Below are 17,241 nucleotides of genomic sequence, written 5' to 3'. Positions count from 1 at the left end.
TGTTATCCAAAGGTCCGGCATATCGTGAGCCTAAATCCATCAATTGGAAATACAACTTCAAAATACTGATGGATTCAGTCGAGGATTATGCCAGGCAATGGGCTAAACTCGAGAAAGAAGACGTAGATACTTTTTCAGAATGCTGTGAAGTCGTTGATACAAATCCGAATTAAGAAAATGAATGGGCCCACGCTACGTCAATTTTTAAAGACCCAAATGTTGCAAAATACTTGTTCTACCTCCATGACAAATATGTTGTTGTCCCCGCAGATAAAGCCCCATACAACATCGTTTTTGTGTGTAAATATCATTACATAAACTGCTTGATAAATGAATTAGGTATTGACAATTCACTTGGAAACTCAACATATACCCTCACGACACTTACCAAAGAGGAAATCCTGGATAATCATAGGTCTGTTCTATGTTCCTTTGGAATTTCAATCAAAGATGAAGAACTGGATCTTCTATCACTGTATTGGATACCTAAACTACATAAGTGTCCTTACAAACAACGGTATATTGCTGGGTCTTCCAAGTGCTCCACGAAACCTCTTTCTAAATTATTAACATCTATTTTATCAGCAATCAAAGCCGGGCTCCAAAGTTATTGTGAAATTGCCTATTCTAGAGGTGGCGTGAATCAGATGTGGATACTAAAAAATTCCAAAGATCTTTTAGAGTACATACAATCTAAGACTCTCTCATCTTGCAATAGTATTAACACATTTGGCTTTTATACACTTTACACAAGTATTCCCCATTCCAAACTAAAGGACAAAATTAAAGAGTTGGTATTACTGTGTTTCATTAAAAAGAATGGCGAACGTAGATACAAGTATTTTGTCTTGGGGAGGGGTAAATCCTACTTTGTAAAGAATCACTCTGATTCAAACAAAACATTCTCTGAAACTGACATTATCAAGGTGCTTGATTTTTTGATTGACAACATATTTGTTACGTGTGAAAGGACGTTTTTTAACAACAGACTGTCGGAATTCCAATGGGAACCAATTGTGCCCCTCTTCTTGTCGACTTGTTTCTTTATTATTATGAGGCTGACTTCATACAGGAACTTCTTAGGAAGGAAGATAAGAAGTTAGCAATATCCTCCAACTTTACGTTTCGCTATATAGATGATGTTCTCTCACTAAATAATACAACATTTGGTGACTATGTTGAACGAATCTATCCCATCGAACTAGAGATAATGGATACTACAGATACAGTTAAGTCTGCCTCATATCTTGACTTACATCTAGAAATTGAAAATGAAGGTCGGTTGAAAACAAAACTTTACGACAAAAGAGATGATTTCAGCTTCCCAATTGTGACCTTTCCGTTTCTATGTAGCAACATTCCAGCAGCGCCTGCATACGGAGTATATATCACCCAATTGATACGATATTCCCGGGCTTGTGTTTCCTATCATGATTTCCTTGATAGAGGATTACTGCTCACAAGGAAGCTATTAAACCAAGAGTTTTAAATGGTGAAGTTGAAATCATCCCTTCGTTAATTTTACGGACGCCATCACGAGTTGGTTGACCGTTATGAAATAACCGTTTCACAGATGATATCGGATATGTTCATTATGTCGTAACTACAATACCCTTCCCTTTTCACGAATGTGACTTACCGAATTAGACTATTGACAGGATTTGTAATAACATAAGCAACACGACGGGTGCCACATGTGGAGCAGGATCTGCTTACCCTTCCGGAGCACCTGAGATCACCCCCGGTTTTTGGTGGGGTTCGTGTTGCTTAGTCTTTAGTTTTCTATGTTGTGTCATCTGTACTATTATTTGTCTGTTTGTTCGTTTTTTGGCCATGGCGTTGTCAATTTGTTTTCGATCTACGAGTTTGACTGTCTTTCCGGTATCTTTCGTCCCTCTTCTATATAAAAACGAGAAGGGAGAAACACTTATTAACCACATCAAACGACAACCACTGAACATCAGGTTCCTGACTTAGGACAGGTGCAAACAAATGCAGCGGATTTTAACGTTTTAATAGGCGCAAACCTTCACCCAACCTGAAACAATAGTGTAACATCACAACATAGAAAGACACTTTATGAAATATCAATTGAAATCATCCCACTTAATACTTACTGTATTAAGTCGTCTATATCACTAACTGTGACGATCTACATATTTCGTTTTAACGGATCTTAAACATACTGTTATTATTCCTGGAAAAACTATTGATTTTTAAGTATACTGAATCTATAACATTATGACAAATATTTAATATTGGAAAATCAAAAATGTGTTTGTTGATAATATATATTATTAGTTGTGTATGTATAGTTCTTTTTGTTGATTGACCGAACTTTAAAGTAAATAATTGGGCACTTTTACCTGCGTATTTCACTTATATTTATTCAAGTGAAACGCGATTTAACAAAACTTGCTGGTTAAAATGGAACAGCAATATTATTGTTGTATTAATGATTTATCCTTCATTCTTGTCAAAAATATTCAGTTGTCAAAGAACGCCTAGTCCTTTTTCTAAAAAAGTTAATCGAAAGATACCAAGACCTTGTCGATGAATATTCCGTATCGACTTCACATAAAAATTACATGATGTTCTTGAAGTATAGATTTTAGGTCCTGACGTTGTTTGTAATCTTAATTACGTGTCATAGTGTCCTTTTATTTGTCTTTGTATATTATTAACCTTTACTTTTTAGTCCAATTTTGGTAGTATTCTTTTTGCGTGTCTCGGTTCTTATACATCCCGCAATTGTGTTATCGTTCTATGGTCATTTCAGTTGTAAATAATATATGCATATTGTCTTGTGTCAATCTTCTATTGGAGGAAATAAAGTATCATATATAATAGAATTTTATACGACTGTAAAACAGAGAGAGGTTTAGCTTGAAAACCAGGTTTAATCTACCATTTTCTACATAAGGAAATACCTGTACCAAGTCAGGAATATGAGTTGTTTTCAATTCGTATGATGTGCTAGAGCTTTTGATTTTGCAATCTGATAATGGACTTCGTTATGTTTGTTATTTTACTTTTGACGAAACTTCAAAATGTAAGATGCAAGATAGTTATTGCTAATTGCTAGTGATGTTGTTACATTCCCTATATTTATATTCGCCTAGTTACTAGAATATAAATACTATTTACTCTGATGCTGGTAAGACAAATGTCCATCTAAAAGCTTGAGGAACTACCTGCACAACCATATTTGAATATTGTTCAAATGACACGAATAACAGAGAGTTTCAAATAGGTCTGTATTGGTCCCTTGACATCCATGCATACTATTGTTTATGGATTTTTGAATTTTTAGAAAAGCATGGTGTCTTGCACTAAAACATACACCACACGAACGTGAAAATTACACAACAGCTTATTGAAAGGCATTCAAAACAAACAACGGTGAAATAACGAACAAATGAATAATATTCCCATTTACCAGAATCAACGTCATTAGGAACTAAAAATTCGAGTAGACAAACAACAATTTACAAAACACTACAAAGAAAACAACAGACTGAGCAACAATACCAACCAAACAACAAGGGTGATATCAGATGCTCCAGAACAGATCATATTCCACTAGTGTCACCCATTAAATTAGTACATAATTCTGGTTCAAACATTCTACATTTCTATTCAATTTCAAGTATTAAGTGATGCTTGATATTTGGACCGGAGATGGAGGAAATTGGCATCAAAGAGTGGACTAAGTACGCAAAATGGTGTTTAAAGTCATCTTCAATTAAACAATACATTTATTTGCATAATTCAAGTTACTTTATTAGTGAAACACATAAAATAATATAATTTAAATAATGCATAACAAGCCACAAATTATATACATATTATGACCGTATTATAATTCATCAGTATAGCTGTTTAAGCGTTTTCACTATAAGTGGTAGTCCAGTCGATTTTAAGCAAGGTTCAAATGAAAATAAAAGTCAATTTTGGTTGAAAAAGTGCCTTTTGCGTAAACTAAAGATCTCTCTTTCGGATTTCCATTCAAGTATGAAACGGGCCTCACTGTATCTGGGATACTTGTTTTCATGAAAAAGAAAGAAAGGATATGAAAAGGATGCGCCTGTTATAAAAATATGCCATGAAATGCGAACAAACTGTAATTTTATCAAAAGAACAGCACTTTCATTCCCAGTCTTTTCCATGATAGATGCTGAAAGATATTATTTGATGAACTATTATACTCACTCCATATAATAAGGCTTACACGATGCCTAATGACGACGAAAGAAGCATCATACATTTACAATTATAATTTGTTAACGTTTCTTCCAAACACATTTTTTTCTTTATCTAACAGCAAGTCAAAAAATGTAATAAAATACATTGTGTTACTTACATATTTTTACATAATAAATGACGATGATTGACCTAATTTAGCCCTTAGATATGGTTATATTCATCTTGTTTCGTGTTTTACGGTTTAGCTTCTACAAGAGGGACGAAAGGTACCAAAGGGACATTCAAAGTCAAAGTCAAAAACAAATTGACAACGCCATGGCAAAAAAAAAGAGAAGAAAATGACCAAAAGACAAATATGAAAAAGTATACGTAACTAAAGACTGAACAAAAAAAGGGGGATAATCCAAGGTGCTGCGGAAGGGTAAGTAGATCCCACCCCACATGTGACACCCCTCGTATTACTCCTATAAAATAAGTTAATAAGTTATATCAAGTGATTAGACAACACGCAAGAGCGCATTAACAATTGACTTTTTTTCTAACCCTAAATCATCAACAAATTCGAGACTATTGGTCATGTAACATTTTCAAACCCTGAAAATGAAATATTTTTTCATGACGAATTAGGGATTAACAAGATTGCTACCGCTATAAACTAAAAAAAAAAACCAAACTTACAACTAAGGCAAGAGCAACACGAACCTCTTAAATACAAAACTAGGAATCGTAGGTGTAACAGAAGGGTTCTACGTTGCACTTTTATTTAGCTTCTGGGATGATGATATGGTAGTTAATATATGCAATTTTGTGATCAAATTTCATATGCCTGGATATACAAAAAGAAGTGCATCAAATACATTGGGAGGGAAGTTGAGTTCATATATGTCATTTCTTGTATTGTGGTAGATAAGTGTAGGAAACATTTATAATGTGTACAACAAAGTTGTACTGTTGAGCTCTAGAGTGCAGTACTGTATTTGCCGGTCGTATCAATCCATGGCCGGATATTTGTATCCTGAATTTGATTTCCATGAAAATTCATTCCAGCCGGTGAGGGACTCATAAAAACAGCCATCTGTTGAAAATTTAAATAATTTTTATTGTAAACTTCTGTTAGAAAATGTACATGTATATAAAAACTAAATTTCTATTTGATAAACATTATGTATGTAGGTAGCACACAGTGCCGAGGAGGCATTTATTTTACAATATATGTGCTTGTCATGCATACATTATTGTAATCAGATAAATTTTTTTAAATAGATTTGAATATATCTATAGTTAAAACAACCTAAACCATAAAAGTGATACATTTACATCGTAAACGGATTTCTAGCATATTGAGGAACAAGAAAAGTTGCACACAATATATAATGTATAGAATGAATACTCTGTTCGGCAATAATTTCAACGAAATGCCTCAAAATATAGCTGTGTTAGAATCAGCACATTAATAATTTTATATGGGGAACAATATGCTATAGATAATGCATATTTTAAGGTTTTTCTTGTCGTAGAACACACCCCAAGTTGTGTTCTACGACAAGAAAAACCTTAAAATGTGCATTATCTGACTTATATACCGTCAAAAAATATTGTTTTTTATAAAGATTTGCAAAATTTAGCATCCTATTTTACCGACCACACTAAAGTGGGATATTCCTTTCTAATGCGTTCAGGTTTTAATACGCCCTACGGCTCATTTAGAATGTGAAATAAAACTCACTAATTAATCTAGATATAAAACTTAGAAATTAGTATATGTAAGAGAATGATAATCCCTTTCTTCATGATTAAGTACGAGCGTTAGCGAGTACTTATCATGAAGTAAGGGATTATCATTCTCTTACAAACTTAGAATATTGTAAAGTGCTCAAGCCTCAAATGATCTCTTGATTGGTTGTATTCAAGAATTGGTGTCTTTGTCAGTGCAATGTTTATAATTGATGCATGACTTCCTTTTTCGGCATTTCATTTATGAATTAGTTTTAGTTATGTAAAGACATTCTTATAATTTGGGAAATATTAAAAAAAAAAAATGCGTTATAGACATTAGGTGACAACAGTCCAAAGAAAAGGTAGGAATTGTATATGTTTCCTGATTGTGAGCATGAATGTATATCATGTATTATTTTAGTGAGGAATTATCCTTTTTTTATTTACAGTTTAAATAAATAACTATACTGGAGTTACAACTAATTTTATTTTCACAGCCAATATTTTGGTCCGGCTTCTTAAATCAAATACTATTTCATTATAACAGGGGAATGTTCAAACAAAATGCCTTTAAAAGTTTTAAATATATTCAAAACTTAAATTAAATTCCTTTTTTTTTTTAAATTTAACGGAATATTGGAAATAACTATTCTTCCCAACCGCTAGTCCAGTTATCAGAGTTTTTGGAAAGCTAAAGATTTATGTTGTTTTTGATTTTAAAGCTTTTTTTCTTTTTTTGCATTGCTTTGATATTGTTTAATTTTTTAGTAATTTAAAGTTATTAATATTTTCATAATAACATTAGAGGTACCAGTTTTACTGCACGAGTAGACTTCAACTTATTTTGATTTTTTTGTTTCACAATTTAACTTTTAGTCAGTGTCAATCACTTTGTGATAAATCCTTTCAATCTGATAAATTTGCTTCGGGGCAGTTGTAAACCATTTATAGAAACTCTTTGTTTTGAACTGTAAATAGACCCAAATAATAGGATAATCCCTTACTAAGAACATGATTTACATTCATTCTTCACAATCAAGAGACATCAGATTTTCATTGGTCGAGAGCACTTTGCTATATTCTAATTATCCATACACAATAAAAATATTACTGTAACTACATGAAGTAAGACACAAATGAATTGTTACCATCTGATAACGGTGTATGAAAAATACAAGACACTTTGTAAGTAATTTATTGTACCAACTTAGTTTATGGAAAGGGAGAGGTGCTATGTTTTTTTTTGTCTATTTGTAATGACATTTTATCGCGGAAAAGTGATTATTTTTTCAACAATTTTAATTGAATCGAATGAAATATTCAGAACGATTTTCTTTTGAATTGCAATACATTTTTTTTAACAGATACTAGTAATCAGGATATAATTATATACCCTCCCCCCACCCGACCTCATTGTGAGGTACGTGAATGTTATTCCATAGAATATAAGAATATTTTATGAGTTAATCATTTGATAGAGTAAAAGGTATACATAAATGTAAAAAAGTTAAGAAGTGACACGAAGGGGGCACGAAATCGTGATACATGTACATGTTTCACGAAAACGAATATCAATACATTCTGTTCGGTGTGAGCCAAGGATCCGTGTTGAAGACCGTACTTTGACCTATAATGGTTTACTTTTATAAATTTTGACTTGGATGGAGAGTTGTCTCATTGACACTCATGCCACATCTTCTTATATCTATGTAGGTCACAGTATGATTTCCTATTCAGTGTGTATCGTCCTGAACATGCATGAAATATTTGCCACTAGACGTTAAGTAACCATCAATCAATCAAGCTATTCAGTGTGAATCAATAAGATTTTCAAAATCTTACACACGAATATTTTAAATCTGGCTTTATTTTAAAGTGTTATGAAAGTTTTACATTAAAATTCATCTCGCATATATGATAATGTCTCTGTATTGTAGCGATAAATTAACAAAACTTCACATTTTTTGTTTCTAAAATTAAAATTCGGGCAATGACGATTTTTTTTACACCTATCATAGATTAAACTTTAAAAAATAAATTCCCAAATCGGCAACAGAAACTATCTGACGAATATAATTTTGAAGTAAATTATAGTTTGCATTTTTATCAAGCGAAATAATGACCTCACACAGGTCATTATTTTATGCCTTGGAGCATATTTCATTGAAACATGGTATCGTCCGGGTTGATTCTTCGAAAGAATGACCTATCGTTCTGAAAGAAAATAACTCCATATAGGTATATAACTATATACAATTTATAGGCCGACATGGTTACAAATACGAAAAAGTACTTTTGGGTTAACGTACCTGACACGAAACGGGTTTTTTTTATATGATACTTATATGATACAATAGGGAAGGGAAACGGGAAATATGTCAATGCAACAACAACCCGACCAAAGAGCAGAAAATAGCCAAAGGCTATCAATGAGTCTCCAACGCAGCGCAAAAATTCCACACCCAGAAGAAGGCCTCATTTAGTTTCTAACGCTATAATTCTTTAGCTAAACTTTTCATTTTTTTTTGTTCATTTCATATTACTCATGACCATTAATCATTCATTTTGTATATGGAATTAGCAATACAAAAATCATACATATCCATATATTTGCCGAATGGATTTAATCAATACAATAAAATAAATTTTACGGACGCCATCACGAGTTGGTTGACCGTTATGGAATAACCGTTTCACAGATGATATCGGATATGTTCCTTATGTCGTAGTTACAATCGACTTCCTTTTTCACCACGAATGTGACCTACGTAATTAAGACTATTTACCGGATTTGTAATAACATGAGCAACACGACGGGTGCCACATGTGGAGCAGGATCTGCTTACCCGTTCGGAGCACCTGCGATCACCCCAAGTTTTTGGTGGGGTTTGTGTTGCTTAGTCTTTAGTTTTCTATGTTGTGTCTTGTGTACTATTATTTGTCTGTTTGTCTTTTTATTTATTAGCCATGACGTTGTCAGTTTATTTTCGATCTATGAGTTTGACTGTCCCTCTGGTATCTTTCGCCCCTCTTTTATAACATGATAACTACATTGTTGTACATAGATACCTGCTGACTTGATGTTTCCCAAGGCGAACAACAGCAACAGTAAGAAGCTGAAATGACAGCAACTATTGCTTCAACAACGGATAGTGCGGCTATGCTATAGGATAAAATATACCCGTTGTTTTGGTACTCGTCAATTAAATGCTGAAATAAATATATATGATAATAGAAAACAATTTTGACTATAAAACTAGAAGCTTGCATTCGTTGTCATGTTTTCAAAGAAACTGAAACGGACGAGATACATGTCTAGACATCCAAGTAAAGACACATACTAACACGGTCATTTTAAACTTTCGACTTGGACAATACTTGTCGTCAACTTGAATTGACAACTAAAAATGTTCCTGGTTCTAGAAGGCGTTATAGTATATCTATATCTACTGCAAAACAAATGTAAAAGTGCTTTGGTAATAAATTGTTAACTCTTTCTACAAACACGTAGGATACTGCTTTTTTATCAGTCATTATAAAGTCGAATGAAAAAAGTATGAGTTTAACTTGAAAAATAACTTTGAAGTTGAAGCTGTATTTCTGTCAAACAAACCGATAGTCATTTGTTCTATTGATTATGGTTGCCTGTACTACAAAACGAATAATACTTCATTTATTTTTCTATTGAACATTTCCTTCGAAATTGTTTAGGTAATACAGACTTAAATGACTATAGTTCTGTATACCAAACGCCCGCTTCTATTTGTGTTGTATTGAAATTTGTATGTTTTGTTTAAATAGTCAGCTTTAATTTATGAAACTGTTATAAAGAATTCGAATTAATAATATTATTACTTACAAATATTCCAACAATAAATGTTAAACTAAACATAATCGGGACAAAAACCGCTGCCCCAATAACACTGCACACCATAAAAGATATTTTCTAAAGTAAGAAACAATATGAACATAAACTGATAAATTAGAAGAGAATTTTCTCAAAAAAATATCAACCTCTTTTTTTCTGTTATTTGTATTCCAGTTTTAATTGGATTCATATAGGTCAATATTTTATTTTATTTGTTATGTTAAGTCGGCCGTAAAGGATCGTTGCTTGGCTAGTGTCTTTTTTTTTGCCATAATTCAGACGGTTCTTAGATTTATTGTTTTTGAATGCCTTTTTTGTCATTTTTTGCCTTTACATATTCTGTCCTTTAAATGAGCGAGTGTCTTCACCATATTTGTCAACTCCTTTTTCGACAAGGTCTGTGTTGACAACCAGTTATTTTTGTTTACAGTCACTTTGCCCGCCACCTACACTGTGCTTTATGTTGAGTAACAATCTCACAAATATTTAGAACAATTCTTCAAGTTTCTTTAATTTAATCATTGTTTTCTTTATATCCTTTGTTGATTTTGGTGTCGAAGGAAAATCTCTCATAAGTCATAAATTATTGTTAACATGTGTAGTATCATCGGCAATTTAAATATCGATATTTTAACACTTCTCCTTCTTTTGATTTGAAGAAAATATTTTAGATACTTCTTTTGTTTGGTTGCTGTCTCATTGATATGTATCCAGCATTTTCTTGTTTTCTAAAGTATGTTTGTTTACCATCTGTATAGAATCTGTTTCACCAGTGTTTTTTTTTTTCTAATGTTTACTTTTGATTAAATTTACACTCTACTTTGATGATCAATATTTGCAAATGTACAATGTAATTGCATAATCGTGAAAAAATGCACATATATGATAATCTAAAACTTTGTACGAAAAACCAGTAGGAACATATAACATGTTTTTAATTTCTCATTTCAATTTTGACATTTTTTACTTCAAACTTGACAATTTTAAGTTCTAACATGATTTTTCTCAGAACCAAATTGACATTTCGCATACACTTCCAACTTGACACTCCTCAGTTCCATCTCGACATTTCTCAGTTAAAGTTTGATATTTCTCTGTTACAAATGTAAACTGAGGAATGTCAACTTGGAAATATGAAATATCAAGTTCGGAATGACTAGAATATCAACTGAATATTCTTAACGGTCATTCGTTGTTTGGAGATATTCATTGATGATATGTTGCAGTCTTTTTTTTATCAAGTACATTAAAGATATTTTTTTCTCCAAATTCATTTTTTTTTCTTCTTTTTTTTTGTGACATGTACCATGGAAAAATGTAAAATAACAAAAATACCGAATTCCACGGAAAATTCAAATTAGAAAGTCCGTTATCAAAAAAAGCTCAAACACATCAAATGAATGGAAAACTGTCTTCTATTCTTGACTTGGTACAGACATTTCCTTATGTAGAAAATGGTAGATTAAACCTGGTAGGAAAGTTGTTTAGTGAATACACATCAAATGAATGGAAAACTGTCTTCTATTCTTAACTTTGTACAGACATTTCCTTATGTAGAAAATGGTGGATTAAACCTGTCAGGAAAGTTGTTTAGTGGATATGTTTTCCTTTTTAAGATTCCAGTTATATATACCTGGCATTTCAAGCTTGATTCTGTATTCTTTGACATGTTCAGTGGTAGGCATCCAGTCATAACAAACTATAATTAAGTTAGAAACTTGTTCGATTATATGTATTAGTGACTGCATAATAACAAAACATTGCATATACTTAGCATGCACTGCTTCAAAAAGATGAAATAATCTTGTTTGATTAGAAAATTCGGTAACAGTGACATGCCTTTTATACGTTATTTTATACCATTATCATAACTTGGTTAATCAAACTTTAGCTGGGCTAATTTAAACTTAATACGAAGCATCCAACTGAATTAAACCAAACTATTTTTGTTAAGTGTGGTTTTATACGACCACCTTTTTCGCATTCCTCATAGAAAACAAATGTTGACCTTTTCATAATCTTTTTATCCCATCAAGACGAAATTATTTGAAAGGTCTTTGCTGCCTCCACCCCAAAAACTTCGCCTTTCTTCTTTACAAATTTGACATTTAAAATTTAAGTGATGATAAGGGAACAATTAAACTATCAATTTTTCAAACTTGCATCTCTGTATGTCCAGAGTCAAAAATTCAACACGATAATTTGTTTTGATAACCATTTTGAGTTCCCAAATTTGTTGTTGTTGCTCCTTCAAGAATGTCACCATATCTGAGACAGAGACATGCTATTCAAACGGCAGTGGTGATTGTGAAACAAACTGTTTTTTTTTCGTATTTTGTATGTTTCCATTTCTAATGGAATGATATTACCGTCTTTCATATTTTATTCTGCATAGACCTTATTCAAGTAGTTAGGACATGCTCTATCTGTCGACGTACCGGATGGTGTAAACTTCCCACTAACACCATACACCATTACACCATTCACCATACACCATTACACCATACACCCTGTGCCATCACACCATACACGTTAAACCTTTGCACCATACACCTTACACATTACACCATAATGCAATTTAATTTCAAAGAAAGCGTGCGACTACAAAATTATTTATTTATTTTTAAAAAACGAATTTTGATCACAATATTGTAAATTAATGTATAAAATTAAAAATCAGTTCTCAATATTTTGCATAGTTTTAAATGTCGTACACCATTCATTCACACCATTCCCGATCGCACGTTACACCATTACACCATTCCCCTTGCATCATACACCATAGCACCATACACCTTCTACCGTTGCACCATATGCCATACACAATTACACCATACACGTTTTTTTGGGAAGTTTACACCATCCTAGGGCTGTAACTATAGTTGCATAAATTTACTAAATTAAAGAACAAGCTTTCTTGGTTGTGCTTCTTTTTTTCCATTTACCTTTAGCAAATGTTTAACAATTATATTTTGTCTACACAACTATTGTAAGTTGAAAATGTCTGTTTGACATGAGTCCCCTAATTGTTACCTATTTTCATGGTTCAGTGATCAAAGTTTTCTGTGTGTTATTCAGTTTGTCATTTACTATGAGATATAAGACAAATAAATTGGCTGTTAAACAATAGTTAGCTGCTGATGTCTGTCTGACAGGGATCACTAAACATTAATCTCGTTTAATATAACTTTGATCAACGTTTAAGTTTCTTGATACATGTAAAAAGAAATATTTTGTCTTGGACAATTGATATACTATAAGTTATCAACGGCTTTGAAATGATTGTCATTTGTAGCTGAAATTTATAATTTGTTACGTTATTGATATGGATATAAACCAAGCCGTCCACTTTCTCGTTAGTATTTTTTAAAATTTTATAAGCGACCTTTCAAAACATGCCGTTCGGAATTGATTTTGCTCGGTGTTGAAGGCCAAACGACGATTTCTAGTTGCACTCATCGAGGTCATTTTGAACTTAGGTAGATACTTGTCTAAGGTCTAATTGCGCCACATCTGTTTATATCTAAATTCCTTTTTCTTACATTGATATTGACGTCAAATAAAAATTGCATAAAAAGCATTAACAACATTGGTAAAGTAAACGTTTCCGAGTTTCAAGTGACGCTTACAGAATTTTTTTTAGAGTTATTCATATTTTTTATAAACCGAGTTTTAAATTGTCAAGTTTTCAAAGAGAAAAGCAAAGTTGATTTACACAAACGGATATAACTTGTGATGTCTTCAATTTCAGCCGATAAAATAATAAGTGGCCTTAGTGATCAAATTCAATTTAATTTATAAGCTTTGCTATCTTAAATAGATTGATATGATTCGTCGTCCGGGAGGATAATAAAGGCAACGAATCGTGGTTTTCCAGAAGATCCATTAAGTTGTAGGAATATAAAATCGCATATTACTGCACCAGGGTAAATACACCAAATGCACATTTTAAAAACTTATTTCTCCTCTGTAGTGCTCGAAGGCAAACAAAGGAGATCTGAAAATATTTAAAATTGTAGAAGTAGTTACCCTTAATAACACAAATAAAGGATGCTAGACTTTTATAATGTTTCCGAAATTCTAACTTTTGCTGAAGCAGCTCCAGGAATAAAACACATATATATAATCTTTATATTATAATCGAAAACATACAATTTGTACTTAAAACAATATAAAAAGTAATATCAGGCAGCCATAAATGTTCCTAAAATGTTCTTATAAAATAAATATAAGAGACTTACCCATCCAGAGCATATGAGTATCGGTAAGTTATAGGCAATCAAGAAAGAAATCAAACTCATTATCAATTGAACTAAACTCATGATCACTAATATTCCGCCAATCCCAATCTGCACACCACCCAATATTTTAAATCTCTTCACATAAAATATTTGTTGAGGTGCTACATTTCCTGTTGGTTGTATTATAACGTTGGTTGACCCCTCGTTGTTTCTATTAGTTTGCATTCTACTATAAAAACAATTATTTTTTGTTTAAATTAATAGAAATATTTAAGGCCAGCTATATACAAAATTGATATCATATTTACTGAAAAATGACAATCAGAAAACTATGTATACAAAAAAGGTTATAAATTAATTGAAGGAAGGATGCATTTGTTTGAAATAGTTGCAGATATTATTTCTAATTTATACGATTAATATTCAGAATATTGTCACAGTGTCTCATAGTGAGTTTGTTGTATTGTTGTTATAATTTTTTAGCCCTTTATGTTTTTTCCCCGTCGGCTGATTGTTTAAATGTGTTTGTTGCATGAATAATTGACAAAATTGCTAATTTATTAGTACAAATGAAATCAACACTTTATGAATTCCATGCATCTGTATTGCTTTTCGTCACGAACGCTCAATGCCGTTGAGGAGATAAACGACCTTAAACGACCCAAAAAATAATAGCCAAATCCATCTTAGGTCAACTTTGCCTAAGAAAGTTGAAGCTTTAGTTTCTTGATAACTTATAAATTTATGAAGAAACAATTTAAGAAAGGTTTCTTACAAATCATGTCAGTTCCGAAGTACTGAATACTGAGCTGTTAATACCCTTCGGGGACTGATAGTTATGCATCAGCAGCGGTATCGACCCAATGCTATTAAAAAGCAAAACAACACGTTAAAAGAGTCATGCGTCATTCAGGTTTTCTGGATTTATCATCATCATGAGCACTCAAAGCCGAATGTTCGAAAAACAAACATATATAAGAACTGAAACAGCTTCATAACCAAAAGGACCTTAAAATAATAGAAAATCTATCAATTCTGCATGGTGTTTCTTAATCATTTATAAAGTTAGAAATGGACAATTATAGGGTTTATTATGAATCATGTCAGTACCAACGTGCTAAGTACTGAGTTGACGATTCCGTCCCGGACTGAGTGTCCACCAGCGGCTGTATCAACCCAGTGCTGTCAAATTAAAAGAATACTTTGTAAATCGCATGCGTTCGCAGCGCTATTCTGGATTTGCTTTCATCAAGAACGCTCAAGCTGAACATTTGAAAGCCACAGATGGATAAGAGCCAAAATAGTTGAAAAGGTGTATGACCAAAAGGACCTTAAATACTAGCCGAACTTTACTTGTGGGAGTTAAACCTCAATTTCTTGATAATTCATAAATTTATAAGAGAAGATTAAAGAGGGATTTGTAATACATCATGGGGTACTGTAGTACTGGCTCTGAGCTGATGACAAGTTCTGGACTAATTTTCCACCAGCAGTGGTGGTAGACTATACAAGTTCTCATATACATTTCAAAATGATTTAATGCGCAGAATTTTGTTTCTGTCTTAGTGAACATCCCAGTATTCAAACATTGTTTAATAATTGGAGCACTTGTTTGTTTTACCTCCCCCATATCATTTGATAATTGACACTATTTATTGATTCTTAAACAGTGGTTATCAAAAGTATACTTTTGAACGTATTGTTTCAATTTGTAAAGGATAAAATTGAGAATGGAAATGGGGAATGTGTCAAAGAGACAACAACCCGACCAAACAGCAGAAAACACAGAATGTTTGTGCCCTGGTAAAACTTTAACCCCATAAAATGTTATGCTTGTACCCACCACATTTCTTTGTTTGTCTTGACTATGCATATCTTTTCTCTGACTAGTGGGGTTGATTGTAATTGATGTCTGATGTACTATTCAATCTTTTTTTATAATTCCTTTTATCCTATTATGTCTTCGTGTATCAAAATCGTTTTTTTTCTTCACAATTATGTATCGATTTCTCATCTATTTAAAAACATCTTAAAGCGCAAAACTGAAAACGGTACTTTTTGACATTTGACATTTCGATTTACTTTTTACGTTTCTATTTTTATAATTCTTTCAACTTCCTAGTTCTGCATTGTTTTCTCTGTTTTTAAAACATTAAAAGATTAATAGGAATCAACAATCATATCAAATAGTATCTCTTGTTTGGTCCTTTTTAAACTATTGATTTCCACTTATATATAGATACTACTGCTATTTCAGAATTTGAAAAAGAAATGTGTACTTACAGTATTGTCTTCTATAGCACTAACCGTGACGATCTAAATTTTTCTTACTAACGGAATGATCCTTAAACATAAACATAAAGCACTATTACTATTCCTGGTAAAAATATTGATTTTAAAGAATCTGAATCTATACCATTATGACAAATATTTCATATTGGTAAATTAAATAATGTGTTTGTTGATAATATACAAACCAGTAGAAGTAATTGGCTATGTATATTTTTTTACCGAACTTTAAAGTGAATAATCGGGCCAGTTTTACCTGCGGATTTCACTTATATTTATTCAAGTGAGACGCGATTTAACAATGAATGGTTAAAAATGGAACAGTAATTGTTGTATTATTGATTTTTCCTTTATTCTTGTAAAAGACATTAACTCGACGAAACTTCAAAGTGTGAGATGTCCTAATTTGTTGTCTTTTGTACATCAATTCGAACAACATAAAGTGAGAGACACCAATTCATGATAAATCAGAAGAGAATTTTCTCAAAGTAATAACCACTTCTTTTTTCTATAATTTGTATTGCTGTTTTAATGGGATTGGTGGAGGTTAATATTTTTTTTTTTTTTTAAATGTTATGAGGACCGTAAATGATTGTGCTAGGTTTTGTTTTTGTTTTTGTTTTTTTTGTTGTTTTTTTTGGCCATGATTCTGATGGTTGTCTGATTTATTGTTTTTGATTGCCTTTTTGTCATAATTTTTCCTATACATATTCTGTCCTTATAATGAGCGAGTATATTCATCATATTTGTCTACTACACATTAAGAAACATCGCCATTCGACCATGTATATGTTGACAACCAGTTATTTTTGTTTACAGTCATTTTGCCCGCCACCTACACTGTACTTTATGTTGCGTAGCAATATCACAAATATATATTTATAACAAGCCTTAAAGTTTCTTTTATTTAAGCATAATGTT

General features: G+C 32.1%; 1 long non-coding RNA gene across 5 annotated transcripts; it reads right to left on the bottom strand.

Annotated features, from left to right (window-relative positions):
• Positions 1–3,740: 3,740 nt before the first annotated feature.
• LOC127701713 (uncharacterized) lies at positions 3,741–16,608 on the bottom strand. Of its 5 annotated transcripts, XR_007982143.1 has the most exons (8): positions 16,509–16,558; positions 16,315–16,375; positions 14,807–14,897; positions 14,032–14,260; positions 11,424–11,489; positions 9,782–9,868; positions 8,992–9,132; positions 3,741–5,281 (listed from the first exon to the last, which is right to left on the bottom strand). It is a non-coding gene; the product is annotated as an uncharacterized LOC127701713 (long non-coding RNA). The 5 variants fall into 5 exon arrangements; XR_007982144.1 differs by lacking the exons at positions 14,807–14,897; positions 16,509–16,558 and adding an exon at positions 16,577–16,608; XR_007982141.1 differs by lacking the exon at positions 14,807–14,897 and having other exon boundaries at positions 16,509–16,565.
• Between the last annotated feature and the right edge of the window lie 633 nt (positions 16,609–17,241).

Source organism: Mytilus californianus, unplaced genomic scaffold, assembly GCF_021869535.1.
Source record: "Mytilus californianus isolate M0D057914Y unplaced genomic scaffold, xbMytCali1.0.p SCAF_5, whole genome shotgun sequence".
Taxonomy (NCBI): Eukaryota; Metazoa; Mollusca; class Bivalvia; order Mytilida; family Mytilidae; genus Mytilus; species Mytilus californianus.
Note: the sequence above shows the minus strand (reverse complement) of the source record. Positions and strands in the feature narration are given on the sequence as shown.